This window comes from Solanum dulcamara, chromosome 10 (genome assembly GCF_947179165.1).
Source record: "Solanum dulcamara chromosome 10, daSolDulc1.2, whole genome shotgun sequence".
In the NCBI taxonomy this organism is placed as follows: Eukaryota; Viridiplantae; Streptophyta; class Magnoliopsida; order Solanales; family Solanaceae; genus Solanum; species Solanum dulcamara.
Window position 1 is genome coordinate 11,606,585 of NC_077246.1, and position 22,518 is coordinate 11,629,102.

The 22,518-nt window shown below is 34.0% G+C and overlaps 1 long non-coding RNA gene across 1 annotated transcript; it reads left to right on the forward strand.

Moving 5' to 3' along the window:
* Window positions 1–11,803: 11,803 nt before the first annotated feature.
* Window positions 11,804–12,856, forward strand: LOC129871501 (uncharacterized). The gene is made up of 2 exons (XR_008762264.1): window positions 11,804–12,331; window positions 12,571–12,856. It is a non-coding gene; the product is annotated as an uncharacterized LOC129871501 (long non-coding RNA).
* Window positions 12,857–22,518: the final 9,662 nt, after the last annotated feature.

The following is a 22,518-nucleotide window of genomic DNA, read 5'->3' on the forward strand; positions in this document are numbered from 1 at the left end:
TCGACCCTACACGTATGCAAGAAAGGTCCGAATCTTAGGGAGAAATTTTGGGGGGTGTTACAGAAACGTAACATTGCAGTAATTGGATAGAAAGGATGGTGTGAAGACTTAATTGATTCTCAATTAAATCTTAAAGTGGGAGAAAGCAAGATAGTCAAAAAGGAAACAAAACGCATTTTGAACGCGTAGTCAAAAAAGGAGGTGCAATACGCGGATTTTACCCGTTTCTAGTTTCCTATAAATAGAGGGACTCTTGCCCTCATTTAGATTATCCCACAAAATACAATCCAAAAGATTAAGAACACAAAGAGAGTTATACACCAAGATAAATATTGTAGTCTTGAGTGTTCTCTTTAGTGAGTTGTTCTTTTTACAAGAGAGAAATATTAATTGTTGTTTTCTCCTTTTATTTGAGAGCAATGTACTCTCATATTATCATAGTATGATCCTTCTACCCGTGGTTTTTTCCCTCTATCTATTTGATAGGTTTTCACATAAAATTCTCGTGTCTAATTTATTTTCATTATTTATTATCATATCAAACTTTAGTTATAGTGTTTCCTCCCCCAAAATGCTTCACCCATTCTTCAGACCTCTCTAAAATCCACAAATCCATCTTGCTTGTATACCATCTTAAATGATCGATGACTGCTAATTTTTCCTCCACTTTTATCAAACTATAAGACTTTGTTGACTCATATTGTATATCTTTCCACAACGAGATAGCTTTGAAATATTTTGTTCTGACATTAAACGTCATTAGTCTGACAATATGTAATCATCATAATTCTGTACTTCTTCTTATCTAGATCGAAACCTATTAAATAGTAACGATGAGTTTATTTGTCAACGAGATTAAGACAACGAAGAGATCTCACTTTCCTTGCAGTGGGATTATAAATAGCAGGCAGCTGCACCCGACTCCGTAAACAGAACAAACCTTTAACATAACTAAATCTATCATGACTAATGTCATCTAACTCCTCATTATGCGGAGGTTTTCTATGTTTCACTTTCAAGTCTATGGTATACAAGTACTTCCTTGAATATTATGCAAGAAGTTTGGTTTTGTATATAGAGCGGTTTGATGGATATCTACAAAAGATACATCCGATAGAATAGAGTTGTAAATTTGAAAAAGGCACTTGAAGCGTAATAAAGACTTGATAGGAAGTCAAAAAAATATATCCAATACGATATCAAAAGGTATTTCAGATTTTATTTCAACACTACTCTTCATCTTCGTATCCCCTTCCATCATAAAAGCCTCTTCCTTCCAGCAAATTTAGGATATTTTTAGAGAGATTTTCAGAATCCAAAAGAAGAGAAAAAGAAAACTCTTTTCCTTTTCAATAATATTTCCGGAAAATATATGAGAGTATCCTTACGAATTTTATTTCTTTGAAAGTCTGTCTTCTACTAGACTTGTTAGACATGAATAACTAGTTTTGTGATCCATTACAAATTCTTTTACTTAGTATCTAATCTACTAATGTTTTTAAAATTATTATACAAATTTGAAAAAGAGTGAAAATCATCTATGCTCCTCAATTTAGCTTTAAAAATCAAATTTCTCCCCAACCTTTGAACAATAGACATTGTCTTCCCTTAATTGTCTTCCCTTATTATACTAAATGTTTATTTTACCCTTAACCTTTTCAATCATCCGTCTATGTAATATTTTTTGGGAGCTTATATAATATTTTATTTTTTAACCTCAGTATTTTACCTATAATTTAAATAATTGTTATTTTAATAGTAGTAATGATGTTAGTCTACTACTTGTTATTTTAGTTAAGGAAAAAGGGTCTGATATACCTCTCAATTTTGACATTTAGAGATAATATACCCTTGTTATAAAAGTGACTCATATTACATAAATTACTCACATATATCTCTACTATTACAAAAGTGGCTCACATATACTCTTCTACCTAACATAAGTGTAAGCTACTTTTATAATGGTAAGAATATATGTGAGCCACTTCTGTAAAAAAAAAGTATATTAGATCTAAATGATAAAGTTGAGGGGTATATCAAACCCTTTTCCCTTTAGTTAATTGTTTTCCATCTAAGACTTCTATTCCTATAATAATTTTGTTAAGTAGAGTAATAAGGTGAATATCGTATGCTTCTACAACGTGAAGGGTCATAAAATTCTTATTAATTATTTCCTTATATTTATTATATTTATCAGCTCCTATATTGACCTTACCCGAGGAGGATGGACTTCACCATATATTTTGATGCTTCCGGTGTTGATTTAGGTGGAGTTTTGACGCAGAAAGGGAAGGCAGTTGCCTATGCTTTTAGACAGTTGAAGGCTCATGAGAAGAACTACCCTACCCATGACATAGAGTTAAGAATAATAGTATATTTGTTGAACCTGTGGCGTTATTACTTGTATGGTGTGCATTATGAGGTATTCACCGATCACTAGAGTGTTCAGTGCATCTTCAATCAGAGGGATCTGAACTTGGGACATACAGATGGATTGGGCTACTAAAGGACTATAACATAACTATTTGGTATCACCCGAGAAAGGCCAATATGGTGGCCGATGCTTTGAGTAGGAATTTTCCTAGTATAGGGAGTCTCGCGGCAATTAGTATTGATAGGAGACCCTTGGCTAGAGATGTTCAGAGATTAGCCAACAACTTCATCCGATTATGGGTCTTTGAGGAGAGTGGAAGATTTATTGCTTTCATTGAGGCTCGTTCCTCACTAGTTAAGCAGATTTGGGAGCTACAATTTGAGGATGAGAAATTATGTCTCATTCGAGACAAGGTGTTATAGAGTGAAGCCAATAAGGCTAAACTTGATTCAAAGGGTGTTTTGAGGATTGAGGGTAGGAACTTTGTGCCCAAGGTGGGTGATCAGATCAGATTGATTCTAGAGGAGGCTCATTGTTCTCAATATTCTATCCATTCGGGCGTGACAAAGATGTATCATGATATTAGTCAGCATTACTGGTGGTTTGGGATGAAGAGGGACATCACAGAGTTTGTGTCTAAGTGTTTGACTTGCAAACAGTTCAAGTGTGAGCACCAGCGGTCTAGAGGTATGATTCAGAGGACGCCCATTCCTACTTGGAAGTGGGAGAGTATTGCCATGGCCTTTCTTGTAAGTTTGCCTTCCACCATGGGTGGTTGTGATTCTATATGGGTGGTTGTTGACAGACTGACCAAGTTTGCGCATTCCATTCCATTTCAGGTAAAGTACAAAGCGGAAAAGCTAGCCTAATTATACTTTTTTTAGATCATTCGGCTTCATGGTTTATCGATATCCATCATCAGTGTAATGACCCGTTAGGTTATTTTGAGAACGAGTTTTCTTCCCTTCATAAAAGACTCATTCCGTACATTTAAATTGTAAATTTTAGACTATTCGATAACTTCATTTAATTAATTGATGGGTGATTTTAAATAATTAATTTAATTGATGGGCTAAAGTGTTAATTTATTTAATATCCTATACCACTTTTCTTATATTTATTAAAATAAGTTAGTAGGGTTTGTAAATTTTAATACATAATTAGTTTGGAAAAGAAAAAAAAATAATAAAAGAAAAGATTTTTTTTTATATATATATAATCTGATGGCCTAATGCCATCAGATATAACGAAAACAAAAAGACAGAACAACGGCGCAACGAAAAAAAGAAGAAGAAGAAAAACTGGGGGAAAAAATACGGAGAAAGAAAGAAAAGAAAGGGAGAAAAGAAAAATAAAGCACAGGAGAAAAATAGGGATTTTCATTCTAAAGCGTCAAGGTAATTATTCTCATCCTTTCCATTAAATTTTCATGTGATTATGAACATATTTTTAGGGTATATTGGTGGAGAAACAATGTTGAAACAAGAAAATATGACCCTAGGGTTCTTCATATAAAATCTTGATTTGGGGGTCGAATAACGATCCGTTTTAGCTGAAATTTGACATGTGAGTTTATTTTATCATGAGTGAACATAATCGGAAAGAAAATTTCAGATTTGACTTCAATGACATAGAATGAGTTAGTTCCTGAATTTTGATATATTAAAATAGATAATTAAATATTAGGTATATTATATTTTATGAATTACATTAAATTTATAATATTGGGGAAATTAGAACCTAACCCTAGGCTTAAAATTTGGAAATATGAGAGTTGACATGTTATTTGACGTCAACATTAAGAACTTGATTATAGATTTGGGTAGGTTTTGGGTCTAGGCTAGACATATAATAATATGGATGTTGTTAGTTTCAAAATCTTATTGTGGTTATTTATTTGACTAGATTACATTGATTTGGAGACTCAACGAAAAGGGAAGGCTCAAGTACCAGTGTAATTGCTTGATTAATTAAGGCAAGTGAATTTCTAAACCTCAGTTTAAGCTTGTAGATGCTTGTATTTTTGTGTTATGTGTATTGGGGAGTAATGAGAATTAAACTGGGTTATTGACTGTATGGTTGGCCTTAAAAATGGAGATAAGGGGTATAAAATGGTGATCTAATGACATGTATTGGTGAAAATGATATGTTGTGATTATGGATTTATTTTGGACATGTGAAATGACTATGTTGATGTGAGATAAGAAAAATTATTATTGTTGTCATGTTATTATCGTGAATTATATGAACATGAATTGAATGCATTGGTTCTGACATATTATGTGAGACTGAAAATAATACGAAACAAAAGAGGTCAGGCCATACGCTCCATGACAGGTATTATAAAATAAAGGGGTCGGGCCACACGCTCTGTGGCAGGTATTATGAAACAAAGGGGTCGGGCCACACGCTCCGTGGCAGGTATTATAAAATAAAGGGGTCGGGCCACACGCTCTGTGGTAAGATATATATATTGAGGGGATGAGCCACACGTTTCGTGGCAGGTTACATGGACAGAAATGTCCCCCATGGGTTCCGGACTGTAATTCAGCGAATGTGTACCGATAGGACAGACATACATCATCTCATTGCATTTTATTGCATTTTGTTGATATTTGTGAATTCGTGTTTACCCCTTTATTGCTCTGTATATGCTGAACTTGACTTGATATGATTCATTGATGAGACTATTAATGAGTATTCGTGGACTGTATTACTGTTATTATTGTACAAGTGGAGAGTTGGGCTGGTTTTATGCAGGTTGTAGTTAAGGAGGTTCGGTTGGGAGGACAGGAGTACTTGTGTCTATCAAGTTTGGCTTAGTTTTAGTTATCCACTTGCTGAGTACCGTGTTATTTGGTACTCACCCCTTGATTCCACACTTGTGTAGGTTGTGAGCCGGACCTGCTTGATCTTCTAGAATTTTCTACCACTTCTAAGACTATCATTTCGAGTGTTGAGGTAGCTGTTACATCTATCTAGCGGACACCTCTTACTTTTTTATTATGTTTTAGTCCTATTCTAGAGACAAAGACATTGTGACTATATTCTCTTTCGCACTTCGGTAATGTATTAGTGGCTTGTACACATGACAACCAGTCTTGGGGGATTTTGAGATTATTTATTTATTTTTGACTAAGTTTAACCTTGCTTTATCTCAATTACTTTCGCATTTACTTTCCATTGGTTATTAGGCTGACTTATATCGGTGGGTTGAGATGAGTGCCATCACACCCGGATTCGGGTCGTGATAATCAGATCGGGGCTCGTTGTTTACTTCACACTTTTGGCAGGCATTACAACATGGTTTGGGTTCTAGGATTGATATGAGTATAAATTTTCACCCACGGATTAATGGTTAGTCCGGGTGGACGATTCAAGTATTGGTGGATATGTTTTGAGCTTGTGTTATTGATTTTAGTGCTAGGAGGGATCAACATTTTCCCTTAACAGAGTTTGCCTACCAAAGTGAACTATTTTAATAAAAGCTCCACTCAAGGTCTCAAGTCACTAAAATCACATTTGATCACATTGAGAACCGTGCCAACCATCTCCACAACACAAACAAAGTGTGAAAATGCTAAGGGGATGGAAAAAATTTATCATTTCACACAAAAAAGTAATTTCTCAAGAATTGAGACATTTCGAAAGAGGAGCATGCAGATCATATTTGCATTGTTTAGGGGATTTTGAGAAGACAAAAGTTGTATGCCAAGTTTTTGAAGTGCAAATTTTGGTTGACTTTAGTTGCTTTATTAGGGCATGTGGTCTCAGAAAAAAGGGTGATGGTGGATCCCCAAAATATTCAGGCAGTTAAGAATTGGGTTCGTCTAGCTCTGTGACTGAGGTTAGGAGCTTTATGAGTCTTGCTAGCTATTATCACAAGTTTGTCAATAACTTTGCTTCCATTACTACTCATTTGACAAGATTGACTCAGAAGCAAGTACCATTTGTATGATCTGACAAGTGTGAGGGGAGCTTCCAAAAGCTCAAGACACTACTGACTATAGCTCATATCCTATCATTGCTAGTTGAATGTAAAAATTTCATTGTGTTTTGTGATGTTTCATATTAGGGTTTGGGTGCTTTGTTAATGTAAGACATGAATGTTATAGCTTATTCTTTAAGGCAATTGAAGCCTCACGATAAGAACTACCCAAACCATGATTTGGAGTTGACAGCGATGGTATTTGCATTTAAAATCTAGCAACATTATCTCAATGGTGTCAGGTGTGATATGTTCACAGACCATCGCAACCTGCAATATTTGTTTACATAGAAGGATTTGAATCTAAGATAGAGGAGGTGGATGGAGTTGTTGAAAGATTATGACATGGCCATCCAATATCATTCGGGTAAGACTAATGTGGTGGAAGACACATAGAATCAGAAATGGTCAGGATGGGCTGTTTGGCTTGTTTGGGGGTGTCTAAGCGACCTTGGCTAGAGAGATTCAAACTCTAGCATCCAAGTTCATACAATTAGGTATTTCAGAAAAGGGTGGAGTGTTGGGTAGTATCGAGGTTAAGCCTACATTTTTGAAGAAAATCAAAGCCAAATAATTTAAGGACGTGTAATTAACAAGCTCCAGAACAAGGTGGTTTCTGGGGAGGTCTTGGAGGCCACACTTGATGCGTGTGAGGTGTTTTGTTTTAGAGGATGGATTTTTGTCCCTCGAGTTGATGACTTGGTTCAAAATGTGTTGGCAGAAGCTCATGGTTTGCGGTACTCTATGTATCTGATTGCGGTACCGAGACTTGAGGTAATTTTATTGGTGTCCTAAAATGAAGAAGGACATAGTTAAAGATATGTCCAAGTGTCAAAATTGTCTGCAGGTGAAATTTGAGCATCAAAGGTTGCATGATTGCTTCAAAAGATACCCATTCATGAGTACAAGTGGGAAAATATAGCCATGCACTTTGTAGTGGGTCATCCTAAGACCTTGGAAAAGTATGATTCAATTTGGGTCATTGTGGATAGGCTGATTAAATCAGCCCAATTTATTCAGATCGAAATAGATTATAACTCCCAGCGGTTGGCTAAGATTTACATCAAGCATATAGTAAGGTTGGACGAGGTACCCCCTTCCATACTTTCAGATAGATCTACGCAATTTAATTTTATGTTCTGGGGCAAGTTATATGAAGAGTTTGGCATCCAAGTCACTTTTAGCACAACTTTTCATCCTCAGAAAAATGTAGCACAAATTTTCATCCTCAGACAAATGTAGCATAACTTTTCATCCTCAGACAAATGTTCAGCCGAAGCAGATGATTTAGGTGCTGGAGGACATCCTGAGAGCATGTGTGATTGATTTTAGGTCCCATTGGGACTAGTTCTTACTGTTGTATGATTTCTCATTCAACTACAGTTATCACTCTAGTATTGACATGGCACCATTTGAGACACTTTATGAGAAAGGATATAGATCTCCCATAGGGTGGTTTGGTGCAGGTGATTTGAAGACTTTAGGCATTGACTTGGTAAAGAAAGATAAGGAAAAGGTGAGAGGTATCCAAACTAAGTTGTTGGTAGTTCAGAGCATACAAAAGGAATATGTGGATCAAAAGGTTAGGGACATGATATTTTAGGTTGGTGATCAGGTTCAGTTGAAAGTATCATCAATATAAGGAGTAATGAAGTTTAGCAAGAGGGGTAAGATTATCCTCTAATATATAGGTCCATTTAAGGTTCTCGAAAATGTAGGACCGGTAGCTTACAAGTTACCATTTCCACTCAGTTTGTCCAGAGTCCATCCAGTTTTCCACATATCAATGCTGAAGATATACCATGGGGATAGGGAGTACATTATCCATTGGGATTCAGCCTTGCTAGATAAGGAACTTCAGTATGAGGAGGAGACAATTACTTTTCTTGATCGGGATGTTCAAAAGTTGAGGATGAAAGACATCAGATAGATGAAGGTTCAATAGAAGCATCATGTGGTTGAAGAAGCCTCTTGGGAATTTGAGAAGAACATTTTTCTTGTTCGAGGATTAAGGTAATACCTTTCTCTTGATTTAGCTCATTATTTTCTTGTTTGATCATTCAGGAACGAACGATCGGTAAATTGGTATTTGTTATAATGACTCTTCCTGTAGTTATGAGTTAGGTAATCATAAAAAAATTAGGTGAGATAATTTCTGGGTTTGGGAGTTGTAAATTTCAGGGTAGGCTAGGCTCAGACAAAAGCTGAGTGAGGTGAAGTCTAGAGAAATCTAAGAAAGATTGGATAAAATGTCTAAGTTTGATTGGTTTTTCGTTTAGCTAAGACATTAAGGAGTCCATAGGACTTTTCAAAATTGAATTCGAGTGAGTAAAACTTCCGACATCAAACTTAATGTGAAGGAGTTAGTCTAGGACGTCAAGATTTGAAGGTGTGTTGCAAAATGAGCAAAATTGGAGGATTTCTAAGCTTTTTTCCCATGTCAGCCGCAATAGCGGGTGACACACTGCTACCACGATGACCACTACTGCGGAATTCCCATAATAGTGGGAGTAAAAGGTGGTCTACCCTGCTATAGGACAGGCTTTTGCTATATCGGAACCACAATAGCTGGATTGGGTCCATCGCTGTAAATGTAGAAACTTCACCAGAACGTTCATTTTTACTCAAAAACAATTTGGGGAAGGGTAGAGGTGATTTGGGCAAATTTATATCAGTTTTCCATCAAGATTCTTTGTAAAGGTAAGTAATTTATTTACCTAATCTAGTAATTCAATTTTTATACCTTAGAATCGATAGTTATGGGCCTTGGAGAGGGTTTGGTTTGAGCTACGATGGAAAATCTGGTGAAACAAGGATTGTTGGATGTAGAAACCTTGGCTTTGTTTATAAACTGTTTATTCATGATCATATTACTGTAAGTCGGTAGTGTAACCATAAAATTGGTAGTTCTGGGTGAATTATTGGTGGAAGAGCCTTGAGTTGGGTGGAATGATCATGATATATGCATGGGATTTGGGATTAAGATATAATCGGAACATATTTAGGCCAGTTGGGGTTTATTTTGTGTTTGTGTTATTATTTTTAGACTAAGATCAAGGTAAAGCTTCACAAAAAGGGAAGACTTATGTCTGGTATAGCATTCAGACTTGATTCGACTTAGGTGATGATTAAATTATTTCTCAAATTACGTTATGTGTTCATGCTAACTATTTTGTTAGTATTACCTGTATGTTACATGTTTTATGGGATAAGGGAATGAAATTTAAGGATATCCGGTTGTCAATCTCATGAAATGAACTGTCTTAAATACTTATTGGTTTTACAAGTGTGAATTGTTTGTCATTGTGGTTGTAGTTGTTGTGATGTCTGTGACTTTCGATTGGCAAGGGTACCATGCCTGGTATGGGATATCTATTGGTTGACCCGGGTTTCAGACCTGATACATGCTCTATTATGGTTGGTTCGGGTACCATCCTGGTACATGTTTGGTTGTGCTTTTGTATGTCGGTCCCATGAGTGAATTGAATATTATTTCTTGTGAAGTAATTATTACATGTTGGTCCATGAGTGACCGACTTATTGTGTTTCAATGCTGGAGTGGTTCTTGTGTAGACCAGGATAATATGTTAAACATCGTAGATGATGTCTTAGGGATCCTTGGGTGGTCGGGTTACTTGAAAAGGGTGTGGAATCGCAAATATTGTTGTTGTTGTGATGTTGAACATGCCTCATGTGGTTGTTAAGTTAGTTTGATGGCTGAAAGTCTTGTTTATATTCACTGACTTGGGTTGTACATGTTTTGTCCTATTTTACTAAATTATAATTATATGTTCATATTTCGTATATTTGGAGTTGGCCGATGATCTTATTAGTACACTATTTTTTTCGTGTACTGATTCTACACTTGCTCTTCTTTTGTTGAGTACAGGGCATATTCCAAGGGCTGATGCACAACCTGAGTTGTGATACAAACGTTTCCTGAATCTAAGGGTGAGTAGCTTCTTCTGAACTGCGTTGGATTCATCTATACTCTTTAGTCCATCGTTCGGACTTAAATTCTTATATTTTGGATTGCATCTCCGTATTCTAGACTATGTTAAATATTATGCTATGCAACTTTAAGATTCTAGAGGGATTTTTTCCGCAAGTTTTTCTATTAACGATTTTAGTTATGAATCTTGACTTTAATTAATGCAATTGGTTTTTTGCTATTTTGTTGGTTAAGTGTTGGCTTGGATAATTGGTTCTCTCACTGGGGGTTTAGCATGGGTGCCTCTAATGGTGGCTTAGGTCGTGACATACATTCATCATACAATCATGCTTATGAGCAAAACACTTTTAATAGAAAAAACGACTAGGAGACGAAAAACTGAAATCACCACATGATTGGCACCCGACTTTGACTGTTCAATAGAAATGGATCTAGAAGCCCATATGGGGTTGTCTGAACCCAATTGATTTATTTCAAATAGTGTATTTGTGTTAATAAATTTATAGCAATATATATAAATAACAGTAAAATAATTTGATTGAATTGTCTCATTTAATTAAAAAGTTGTTGGTGTAATGTACCACAATTACAATAAATTACAATTGAAAATAAACTGACAAAAATGAATAAAATATATATTTAGGCTGAGGCGTAGATATCTCCCTCTCTTTAAGGAGATTCAAGCCTAGTGAGACATAATCTACACCGATCCAACAATATATCCTTGACTTGTCCCCTCCAGGATACAACAACCCAATAACGTTATGCAACTAGTTGAAGAGTCCAAAGTTTCACCAAAAGAACACCTTCATTCAACATATAAATACTCTTTTTTGTATAGTGAAATAGTTGAAAACTTAGAATAATTTCTTGTCTCAACTCTCTCTTTCACTACTGTATGCCGCAATATTTTTCCACACTTAATATATTTCTTCTCATACCCAACACAAAGAAAGATGCATCATTATTTATAGGTGAAAAAAATCTTCTATGCAATCAATGGATAGAATGAAGGGTAGCAATGCGGGTAGATAAATGTGATAGATGTTAATAAGTTACAACAAACTAATGGTCATATAAGTTACAAGAAACTAATGAACATGAGAGTTACAAAAACTAATAGTCATCTTCTACCACAATTTATACTCATTAACACATGCACTTAATATTCTATTTTAATAATATATTGCATATACACCAACATTCTCCTACTCAATTTAATATTAAAATAAGAGAGTTCACTAATTTAGTTGAAGGTAGACTATGATACATAACGAAGGTGTGCTCTGCATTGAACCTTCGTGGAGTAACACATTAATTTTTACTCTAGAGTTAGTAGTGGTGTCAAACTTTAACTATGATTGTTTAAGGGAAGTAAAGTATCACTGTTTACACACAATAATCAAGATGTTGACATAAACTTTTACCGGTAGCACATTACAGCTTTGTACTATTCCAATTTTCATAAGTGTTTTTGAGAACAAGCTCATTCTCATAGAAAATGGTCTAATTTCACACTTTTTTTTAAAAACTATAGACCACATGGGCCATTATATTGAAAACAAAATCTGTACAAACAAAAATGATCAGACCACACAGCCAAATCCCAAAATAAACAAAAGAAAACAAAAAAAAATCAAATTAGGAAAGTGGGAAAGGATGAACAAATCCAGAAGACCAAGAGCCAACCAATGGTCTCACTTAGCTCCGGTCTCGGAGCTCATGTTCGGAGGCCCCTCGTCATCAATGATTGTGAACTTTCATACCAAATGAACTCAGAGCTAAGAATCCACAACCGAGGATATTAGTTCCCTTTTCTTAGATCTATCCTTCAATGGGTTGAATCCCACAAATGAGATTGATACCACCATCGAGTATTAGATCCTTAAAAGATTAACTGATTTTTTGGGGTAGTGCGGGGGACCTGGAGCTGCATTTGCCGTTTACAAGCTTCTTGTTCAGCTGCTCAACCCGCTTTTCGATGAATCTACATCTCTTCTTCAGTAGCCAAAAAGAGGTACCTTTGAAACCTTTAACAACAACTTCAATTTCTTAAATCTCTTCTTCAATGGATTGAATCTGCACCATCTAAGTCAAATCTCTATTATATTTCATTAAAGTTTTATCTTCCAAGTAAATTCTCAATGGGTTGAATCCCATTCGAGATTAATACCACCATTTAAGCCTCTGCTTAGCTGATTCAACCATAACGACATAATAAGAATGTATAATGAACCCTTTTATTGATTTCTGCAGATCCAACATGCTAAGGATGATTTCCAATAGAAGCTAGTGTGTTGGTATGGTACTAATGGGCACCCCAAGCTCTCACCAGGTGTAAGTACTCAGATCAAATGAATTTACTTCAGACAGTAGCTTAGTCAATATAGAAATTTTTCTTTAGCTTGTCGAATCTGCTAGTCACCAATAAAAGGATAATGGAAACTGATAGTTAAAAACTTGTATGATCTGTTATTCCTGGATTTGCCTCCTTATGTATGGTGTTCCAAATTTGTCTAAATTGAGTATCTTCTTTCCTTCACTAGGAATATCCTGAAAATGATTAAATTGAAAATCATCTGCAAAAGAGAACACAAAGTTAGCAAAAAAAATCAGCAAAGAGTATTTCCTTCCCTGAGTGAATGTTGTACTCTTGCTGATATATCTCTTCTCAATCTCTTGATGATACTGACTTCTAACGCTACACTCCATGGCATTTCCCAATTCCCCTCAAGAATATGCACCATCGCTAAAGAGTCAGTCTCTATAATAATATTAACAATAGCATGCTCAATGCAGTACATAAGACTCTCCCTTATAGGTCTAGGTAAAATATGTAAAGGGTGCTCCTATAATTTGACACTCCACTCATACGAGATACAAACTTTCATTTAGAGTTCAAAGACTCAACCTCCACAAATCATTATAGGATAAATGCAATAATATCATAGGGATTGAATAAAATTAATCTTACTGCATTTCACAACTCATCATATGATTCGTTTTTCCCATTGAACCTGATTATAGGATCTCTAATCCCCAAGTTGGATTTCCTCATATATAACTTAGAATTTATGAGCTTCAATATCACCCCCCTCGATGTGCTTCAGACTCTTTATCTTGCTAAGGCCTTAGTTTATGAATCTGCAAGATTTTCACAAGTTTTAACACAATTAAATTGATGGTCTACCAATGATCAATATGATCTCACAATAATGTGTTTTTTCCTCATGAGTATGAATTTATTGTTATAATAATGATTTGTCTCTACCAATTTAATATTGGTGCTACACAATTAATCAAAATTAGAAAAATTAATTTCTCAAAATAAAGTGTTTGATATAATCAAATGAGTTCACTTTTTCACTAGTTGAAGCTTAATTTTTTACTTCAACCTCCATATTAGAGTTAACAAATAATATAATTTGCTTTTCTCATCTCCCAGAAATAGCACAAAGTTTTCTCATCTGCATCAATAAAACTTTTAAGTATAGCATTATATTTTTTTCATAAAACAAACCACCAAAATTTCCTATCAAGTAAATTTACCTGATTTGTTTGTACATGCTATACTATATACACAATATTATATTAAGTGTAGTTAGTCACATATCTCATATTTTTTTATCGGGATAGCAAACTCCTTTTTTTCTTTGGCACATCATTTTCACTTAATTGAATCAAAAGGAGTTGCAAGACTCACACAACCAACAAAATTGTATTTTACAATTTTTTTCAACATAATGTGACTTGGCAAGAAAAGTTTTATCACATGTTTTATGATATTTTTTCATTCCAAGAACGAAAATTTTCATACCCAAAATATTTTATATCAAAATGGCTACTCAACATGGTTTTCATGTTTCTTTGATAACACTTATGTTAGAGCCAAAATCACCAAATCATTTCCAACAATAATAACATGTGATTTATTCCAAGATAAATATGCACTTGTATCCTCTTTTTAGAGCGTTTCTTAAACGAACAAAAATCACAATTTCACAATGACTTTTTTTTTCTCATTTTAATTACCATACTATTTTAAGAATTTAAATATTATTTTTCTATGAAAAATAATATCACTTTATTCATGAACAATATTAGGTAAAAAGTTTTTTTCGTTTACCTTTCCTCAACTTGAATTGATCAAGTAGAAAAATACTTTACCCTTATATCTCTTATCTTCCATCTCTTGAAGAGAGCGACCTTGAGCGGAATGATGTTGAAACTTCCTATCTTGATATTCGCACATTTTCAAACTGTAACAAAAATGAATCTCCTTAAAATTTTTGGTGTAATATACCATGATTACAATAATTATAACTGAAAATAAAATGACAAAAATAAATAAAAAATATATTCAGGCTTAGGCGCGGATATCTCGCTCTCTTTAAGGAGATCCAAGACCACTCTGGCATAATCTACACCAATCCAGTAGTATATCTCTTGACTTGTCCCTTCCATAATACAACAACCCAACAACACCGTGCAACTCAAACAACTCCGGATTAGTTGAAGAATCCAAAACTCCACCAAAAAAACACTTTCCTTCAACATATAAATACTCTCTTTTGTATAGTGAATATAGTTGAAAATTTAAAATATTTTCTTGTCTCAACTCTCTCTTTCACTACTATGCACTACAATATTTTTCCACACTTAACATATTTCATTTCATACCCAATACAAAGGAAAATGCAACATTATTTATAGGTGAAGAAGTCTTCCATGTAATCAATGGATAAAAAAATGAGGGGTAGAAATGTGGGTAGATAAATGTGATAGATCTTACATAAATTACAAGAAACTAATAGTCATATAAGTTACAAGAAACTAATGATCAGGAGAGTTACAAGAGCTAATAGTCATCTTCTACCACAATTTCTACCTACTAATATATGCAATTAATATTTTATTTTAATAATAAAATGCATATACACCAAAAAAGGCAATGTAATTAATTATACGTAATGACTCGAGTCAGAATCTGAATACTAACATTGAGACTGAAATTCATAAACATCCACTAGGCTAAATCATGATCCTTTAAAAGAATATTTAAAGATGATAAAACATTTTCTCATGGCATAAATAGTTGGTGATTGTTAGGTAGAAAACACAAATACCTGATAGTTCAATTTTAAAACTTAAAAAAGGTTTGATACTTCGGGTATATTTTTGACTATTATCTCTTTTTATTTAGAATTTGAAGTATTTGAGAAATAGTAGTTAAAGAAAGCTGAATGATTCTTTAAAATGTAATAGACACAAATGGGCTAGAGGAGTACATCTAAAAGGATATATACTCTACCTAATTATTTATCTAAAGTAAAAAACAATTGTTACGTGCGTATATATCTATAAATAAACGCCAAACAATGTAATTTTCATATATGTATATATTGTCTAGATTATATGATGCCAATATATTTTTAAAATTTGATTTAAAATCAGGCTATAGGCAAATTCAGATTTTCAAAAAACATACTTATAGAACTGCTTTTAATGTTCCTTTTGGGCAATATGAATGAAACGTAATGCCTTTTGGACTAAAAAAGCCCCATCTGAATTTCAGAAAATTATGAATGATATTTTTAATCCTTATTTGGATTTTATTATTGTTTATGTCGATGATATTTAGTATACTCTAAAACTTTTGAAACCCATATCAAGCATCTTGATATTTTCAAAAAAGATTTTTATACAGAATGATTTGGTTATATCTAAGCCAAAAATGAGTTTATTTCAAACTGATGTTCGCTTTCTTGGACACAATATTTGCCAAGGAAAAATTACTTCTATTCAACGATCAATTGAATTTGCTTCAAAATTTCCTGATGTTATATCAGACAGGACTATGCTCCAAAGGTTTTTGGGAAGTTTAAATTATATTTCTCATTTTTACAAAATTCTATCTAAAAATTTATCCCCATTATATGAACAATTAAAAAAGAATCATAATTCTCCTTGGATTGATAGTCTAACTGAACTGGTTAAATCCATTAAACAACGTGTTAAATCTTTACCTTGTTTAACACTAGCTAATCCGGCTTGGCCAAAAATTATAGAAATCGATGCATCAAACATTAGTTATGGAGGAATACTTAAACAGATAAATCCCAATGATAAATGTAAATATCTTATACGATTTCATTCAGGAAAATTGACTGATGCACAGAGAAGATATGCTACTATTGCCCATGAAATGCTATGCATTGTTAAATGTATTTTGAAATTTCAGGATGTTCTATATAATCAACGGTTCCTGATCAAAACGGATGCTCAATCAGTCAAATATATGTTTGACAAAGATTTTAAATATGACGCCTCCAAATTGATATTTGCTGGGTGGCAGGCCCAATTGACCCCATTTAATTTTGATATTTAGTATAAAGAAGGAATTGATAATTCTCTACCTGGTAAAGTTGCTTCCATGTGACCAGGAGGTCACGGATTCAAGTCTTGGAAATAGCCTCTGGCAGAAATGCAAGGTAAGGCTGTGTACAATAGACCCTTGTGGTCGGGCCCTTCTCCGGACCCTGCGCATAGCGGGAGCTTTAGTGCACAGGACTGCCCTTTTTATAATTCTCTACCTGACTTCTTATCTAGGAAATATCTTAACACTTAATCATGCATTATTTTGCAGCATTCTTTGATGATAAGGAACTTATTACCATCTTAAAGGAAATCCCTTTAGGAAAAGTATTCAGACAATATTTCTAGATAAATTAATTGATGAAATCATTAGAGAAGAAATGCAACCTTTTCATTTCTCTATTCATTCTTATAAGGACGACGACGGTTCCTATTATCTTGATATTGATGATTTCTTTGAATTTCATTAACATGGTTTGTTATATACTATAGAATGACAGACCCTCCTTGGTATATAATACAAGGAAGAAATAATAGAGCCAGAGGCAAGAGAAGATCAGCCCCTTCGCAAAGATCGTCATACGGCTCATCCTCATCTAATAATTTTCCAATCCTATGATTGGGAAATAGGAGTTTGATAAACTCCAAGGTAGGCAAAGCATCTTCATCAGCCCCAAAGGAAGGTACTCCTTCTATTAATCTGGAAGATATTCCAGAAGACAGTCCATTATATGGGCAATTAAAGGCATATTTGGAATCTCAGAAGCAAAAAGATACTTTTGCTTCTATGGTCAAAGAGGTCGATGATAATAAAAATTATGAAGAAAGACCTGCAAAAGAAATTATATTTTTTTAGAAGACTCTGATAATCAAAGAAGCGATGAACCATGGAAGATTTTCCAAAGATACTTGGTAAGGGGATTATATTTCTCAGGCGAGTCCTATAAGACTTGAACTTATTATGAAACCATTTTGATAAGAACTGGAAGTACTGAATTTCAACACTTCACAACAAAAGAGAATGTTTATAACTTCTCTAAAGTGATCATCAAACAGATTATATCTGTTGAAGAGTGGGGAATCTCCACAATGAATGAAAGACAAGTTTGCGTAAATAACATGGACATTAATTTGACGTATTGGGATTATATCCAAGCATTCAATAAAGTCTTTTATTATAATAATGATAAACATAAGCATACTTGGTTTATTAAAATTTGTGCTAAAATATTCGATGGACCAATCCCAAACTAGTTTATCAGATGGTGGACATTCCACGGACCCATGGTAAAATTTTTACTGTATGAATACCTTACCTTATACAAGTAATGAACAAAGATGTCTCCGTTCCTCATAGAGTTATATCTCTCAGACCATGTATGTAATTTGGACAAGATTGACCAAATGTATTTCTTTATAGAGTTCTCAATCCCTTCGATCCATAAATGGCTCCCAGAAGTTGGGTATGCCCAGGATGAAAAAATTTCTTGTTTATATCGGGTGTATTATAATAATTTTTGGGATAAATTAAGTCGGAAAGATCCCAAAACCAAGCAGTCATATGGGCAAGAGCTCGTGGATAGTATTCGAGCAAAAATATGAGATTATACGGAACTACCTCAAAAGAAATTGGTAGCCGATAACTCTGTTAAACACATTGCACGAACAATTTCGGTACAACAACGCGATAAGAATGAGATGATAAATGAATATCTCGACAAAGTTAAAAGAAATTTGCTTCAAACTCTTAATCAATATGATAAATCTGACACTTCTATGAAGAGTGAAGCAAGCATTGATGATATCACAGATGCCCAGTCCAATGGACCTAGGCCAATTTTATCCGAAATTAAGCTCGAGAAAGTGAAAGAATTCCTCGAATCACTGCATGAAAAGGAAGATTTCCTTAAAACAGTTGTCAAGAGTAAAGGCAAAGCAGAATGAGGCAATCACTATGGACCCTTAAACGACTGAAAAGATATCGAGCTATGAGAGGATATATCCCAAGCCCGACAAAAATGTAGAAAATAATTTTCTTATCAGCAGTAGAAACACTGTATATTAACAGTAGATATACTGTGCTAAGGACCCACATGAGGGACCACTTTTATTCTCTATGTCTCCTTAGCCCTCCTATATAAAGGGCCTTTGTTTTCATTTTCTAGGTAGAAGTTTTTGGAGTTCTCTCTCTCTCCCTCTTTTACTTGCAAACAATTTCTTTGTATTATATCTAGTTTGAAGTAATAAAGCTTCCAGTTTGGCATAACCTTCGGTGTAAGGTATTTTTCTTTTTAATCTTTTAAGTGTTGATTTTCTTTTCTGTATAGTCGTGACTATGTTCAGCTAGAAATCTCATATCTATGCTGGATATTTAAGTTTTGTAACATATGCATCATTAAAGACTAGACTCAACTAGAATATATGAGATTTTATGATAGTCCATGACTTGGTTCTGAGATGGTGGTACAGCCGATTCCGGCACTAATTTATTAATTTAGCCTAGCAAGCAGTGGTGGTGTAAGTCCCCATTAAAAGGAGAAGAAAAAGGGGCAGTATTTCCCACTATTAGAACTGCTAGTTGCCGGATTAATAATAGTATGTATTAGAATGTCTGACAGGCCGCTTGCTCAGTTGAAAAGTTCCATATAGTCATGAGCTAAATAAAATCTTTCATATTTGATTTTATTCTTGCCAATTGCAAGTTTAAGGATATATTTTCAAGCAAGATCTGGATGGCCGCGTGGATTATCGCCAGTCTTGTAGATCTTGGTTGCGATCAATTTGTCAATAGCCCAATTTTAAATCAAATTTTGAAAATATATTGGCATCATATAATCTAGACAATAAATCTCTTTTATTTGGAATAAGATACCTAATCAATTTTAAATATTTATTTAAAGATTTATAATTTATCACCAATCTGGGAACACCACGTTCTTTTCCTGCTGCGTTATTAACATAAAAAACAGTTTAAGTCTAAGGTGATTTTGATGGCTTTATTAAGCCTTTTTACAAAAAAATATCAATTTCCTTTTTACAAAATTTTACTAACTTAACATTCATTTGACAGGGACGTGACTTAGTGGGAATGTCATCTTCACAAAAGTTCTCTTTCATATAGAAGAGTCACAATATGTTTTTTTAATTTCAGAAAGCACTGGGATGATCGGCACAAATATCAATGGCCAGTTGTTCAGAAATTAATTTAATTTTTTCCTATACTTTAGCAGTGCATAATGTATCAAAAATATTCATACTGTATATTTCCAGTTGTAAAGAATCAACATGCTTTTGTTTCATATTAATTAAAACATTAATATCTCTAGTAACTGGTTCAGTTATGAATGAAAAAGATATCTCCTTATTTTTAGAACTAGCAGTAAATCCTTTTGAATCTATTTTTGAAAAAGGATATATAGTATTAATGAAAAGAGTTCCAAGTATAATTGGAGGATGGATTTGATCTTTACTAATAAAAAGAAATGAGGATTGCTGACTTTATTCTGACAAATATGAATGTTAGATAGCTTATACTTTACATCTAAAGTATGACCAGATGCAAACTTGACCGCATGAGTAGTTTTTTCAAAATATCTTGAAGGGATTAATCCTTCTTCAATACAGCTAACATCCGTTCCACTGTCAATCATGGCAGTGTTAGTGATAATAAATTCATTATTAATTAAAATGGTGCGTTTAATATACGATCGATGAGTAGTTACAATTTGTAACATTCCTAAAAATGAATTTTGTTTAGAAGACTCAACAATTTCTTCTACCTTTTCGTTTTCGTCAACCTTATCTTCCCCTTTATCAGTAGGAGGTATTGACTCCAAATTATTTTTATTATTATCATTATTCTCTAATTGAGAAATCCTATGATTATGAATCGTTTGGTTTTGGCTAAGAAATTTAATCTCCCTTTTTAGTTTTTCTACTTCGATTTTTAAATCATCTAAAGAAGTATCTCTTATTACAGTATCAATCTTTGTATCAAGACGAACAAGAACTTCAGTTAAAGAATAAGGTTTAGAATCAAGGTCAATTTTTGATTAAGAATTTTTAGGAGGTCTAGAAGATGGGGAATTGGATGCTGAGGCCATATTAATAATTTTGCTCCTCATGTTTTCATCAAAAATCTCTTTTAATAATTCAATAACATTTCAGAAGTAATAATATTGACATTCAAATCTTGAAATTGTGATTGGAGTTTATAAAACTCATCAGTTTTACAAGGACAATTATTACCTGTACAATTAGTACCACAATTAGTAGATGAAGTTTCATTATCAGAAACATCAAGGAGTTTAACTTCACTTTCGGATCTAGATTCTGTCTCAGAGTAATAATCAGATTCTGAACCAGAAGTGTATAACAAACTATAAACTTTATCATGAAGATCTTCATCAAGTTTTAAACTTTTAAGTTTTTGAAGTTTACAATTAGGAGAAATATGCCCATATTGACCACATTCATAGCACTTAATATTGCTAAGGTCTCTTTTCAAATAGTTTTTAGTAAATCTAGTAGCTTTATGGTGAGCTTTCTTTGCTTCACGTTTCTCTTTACTCCGACGAGAGCGACGATATTTTCTATAGGATTTATCTTCCCTAGAGTGACTAAATTTTTTAGTCTTTTTACCTTTTTATTAGAAAGGCCATCAATAACAAATTGAGTATAGAAATCTCCTAATTGAGATTTTTCTCTTTTGCTATTAACTTTAAGTTGTTGAGATAGTTTAAGTTCTGTAATGACCCTGAAGGTCATCTTTGGAATTTATATAAAATGACTATTTTACCCCTCCCATTAGATGCCCCGAGTCATTTCTGATTGTTACCGGGTGTTGATTTTTAGAAAATTCCATGAAAAGTTAAGTCCTTGGAAATTTTGAGTTTCATAAGCTTTAAGTATTAAAAAGTGGTATTTGGGGTCAATCAGAGATACGGGTCTCATAATGGAATTCCATCGATTCCAGCAGCTCTGAAATGTCGAAATAGGCTTAGTAGACCTTATGGAATCAGTTTTGGAGTTGTAACAAAGATTTAAGGCCCTGAGTTGAGAATTTGAGAAACTTTAAGCCAAGGTTTGACTTTGGTCAACTTTTGGAGTTTCGATGCTCGGAATGGAATTCCTATGACTCCGTTGGATTCGGGAGATGGTTTTTGGTCTAGAAGAAGTGTGGTTGAATTTTTAGAGGTCCCGAGTCCATTTTGGTATTTTGAAGACCTAAGTTGGTTTAGTTGCAACTTTTCGAGTTTTGGGTCAACGAGATATCGAATTCAAATTTTGATGGTTCCATCAGCTCCGGAATGACCAAATTAGGCTTGTAGCACTGTTGGAATGACTATCGAGGCAATTGATACGAGTTTGGGGCCATTTGACGCTTTTAACTTTGAAACTTAGCCTACAGTTGACTTTGGTCAACATTCTTGGAAAACGCACTCGAATGAAAATTCTGATAGCGCGGTTAGCTCGGGAATGTTGATTTTGGTCTAGAACGACCCTTCGTTCGCTTTTCGAGGCTTTCGGACTAATATCGAGGCACGTTGTGGAATGAGGCTTAAAATGACTCTTGGGTGTGGGACCCACTTTTTATTAAAATGATATTGTATGGAAATTCTGAATGCTCCATTGAGTTCGGAATGTCGAATTTAGTGGGATAGCATATCTGGTTTATTTTTATCAGATTCCGAATGAATCCCGAGCACCCCGTCGGAGATTTTGATTTTTTTTTTTCCAAAAAAACTGCAGTAGTGCAGCAGCCAACAACCCTTTTATTTTTATTTTTTTTGGGTTTTTTTCTCCAACTTTAAAACCCCATAACTTGAG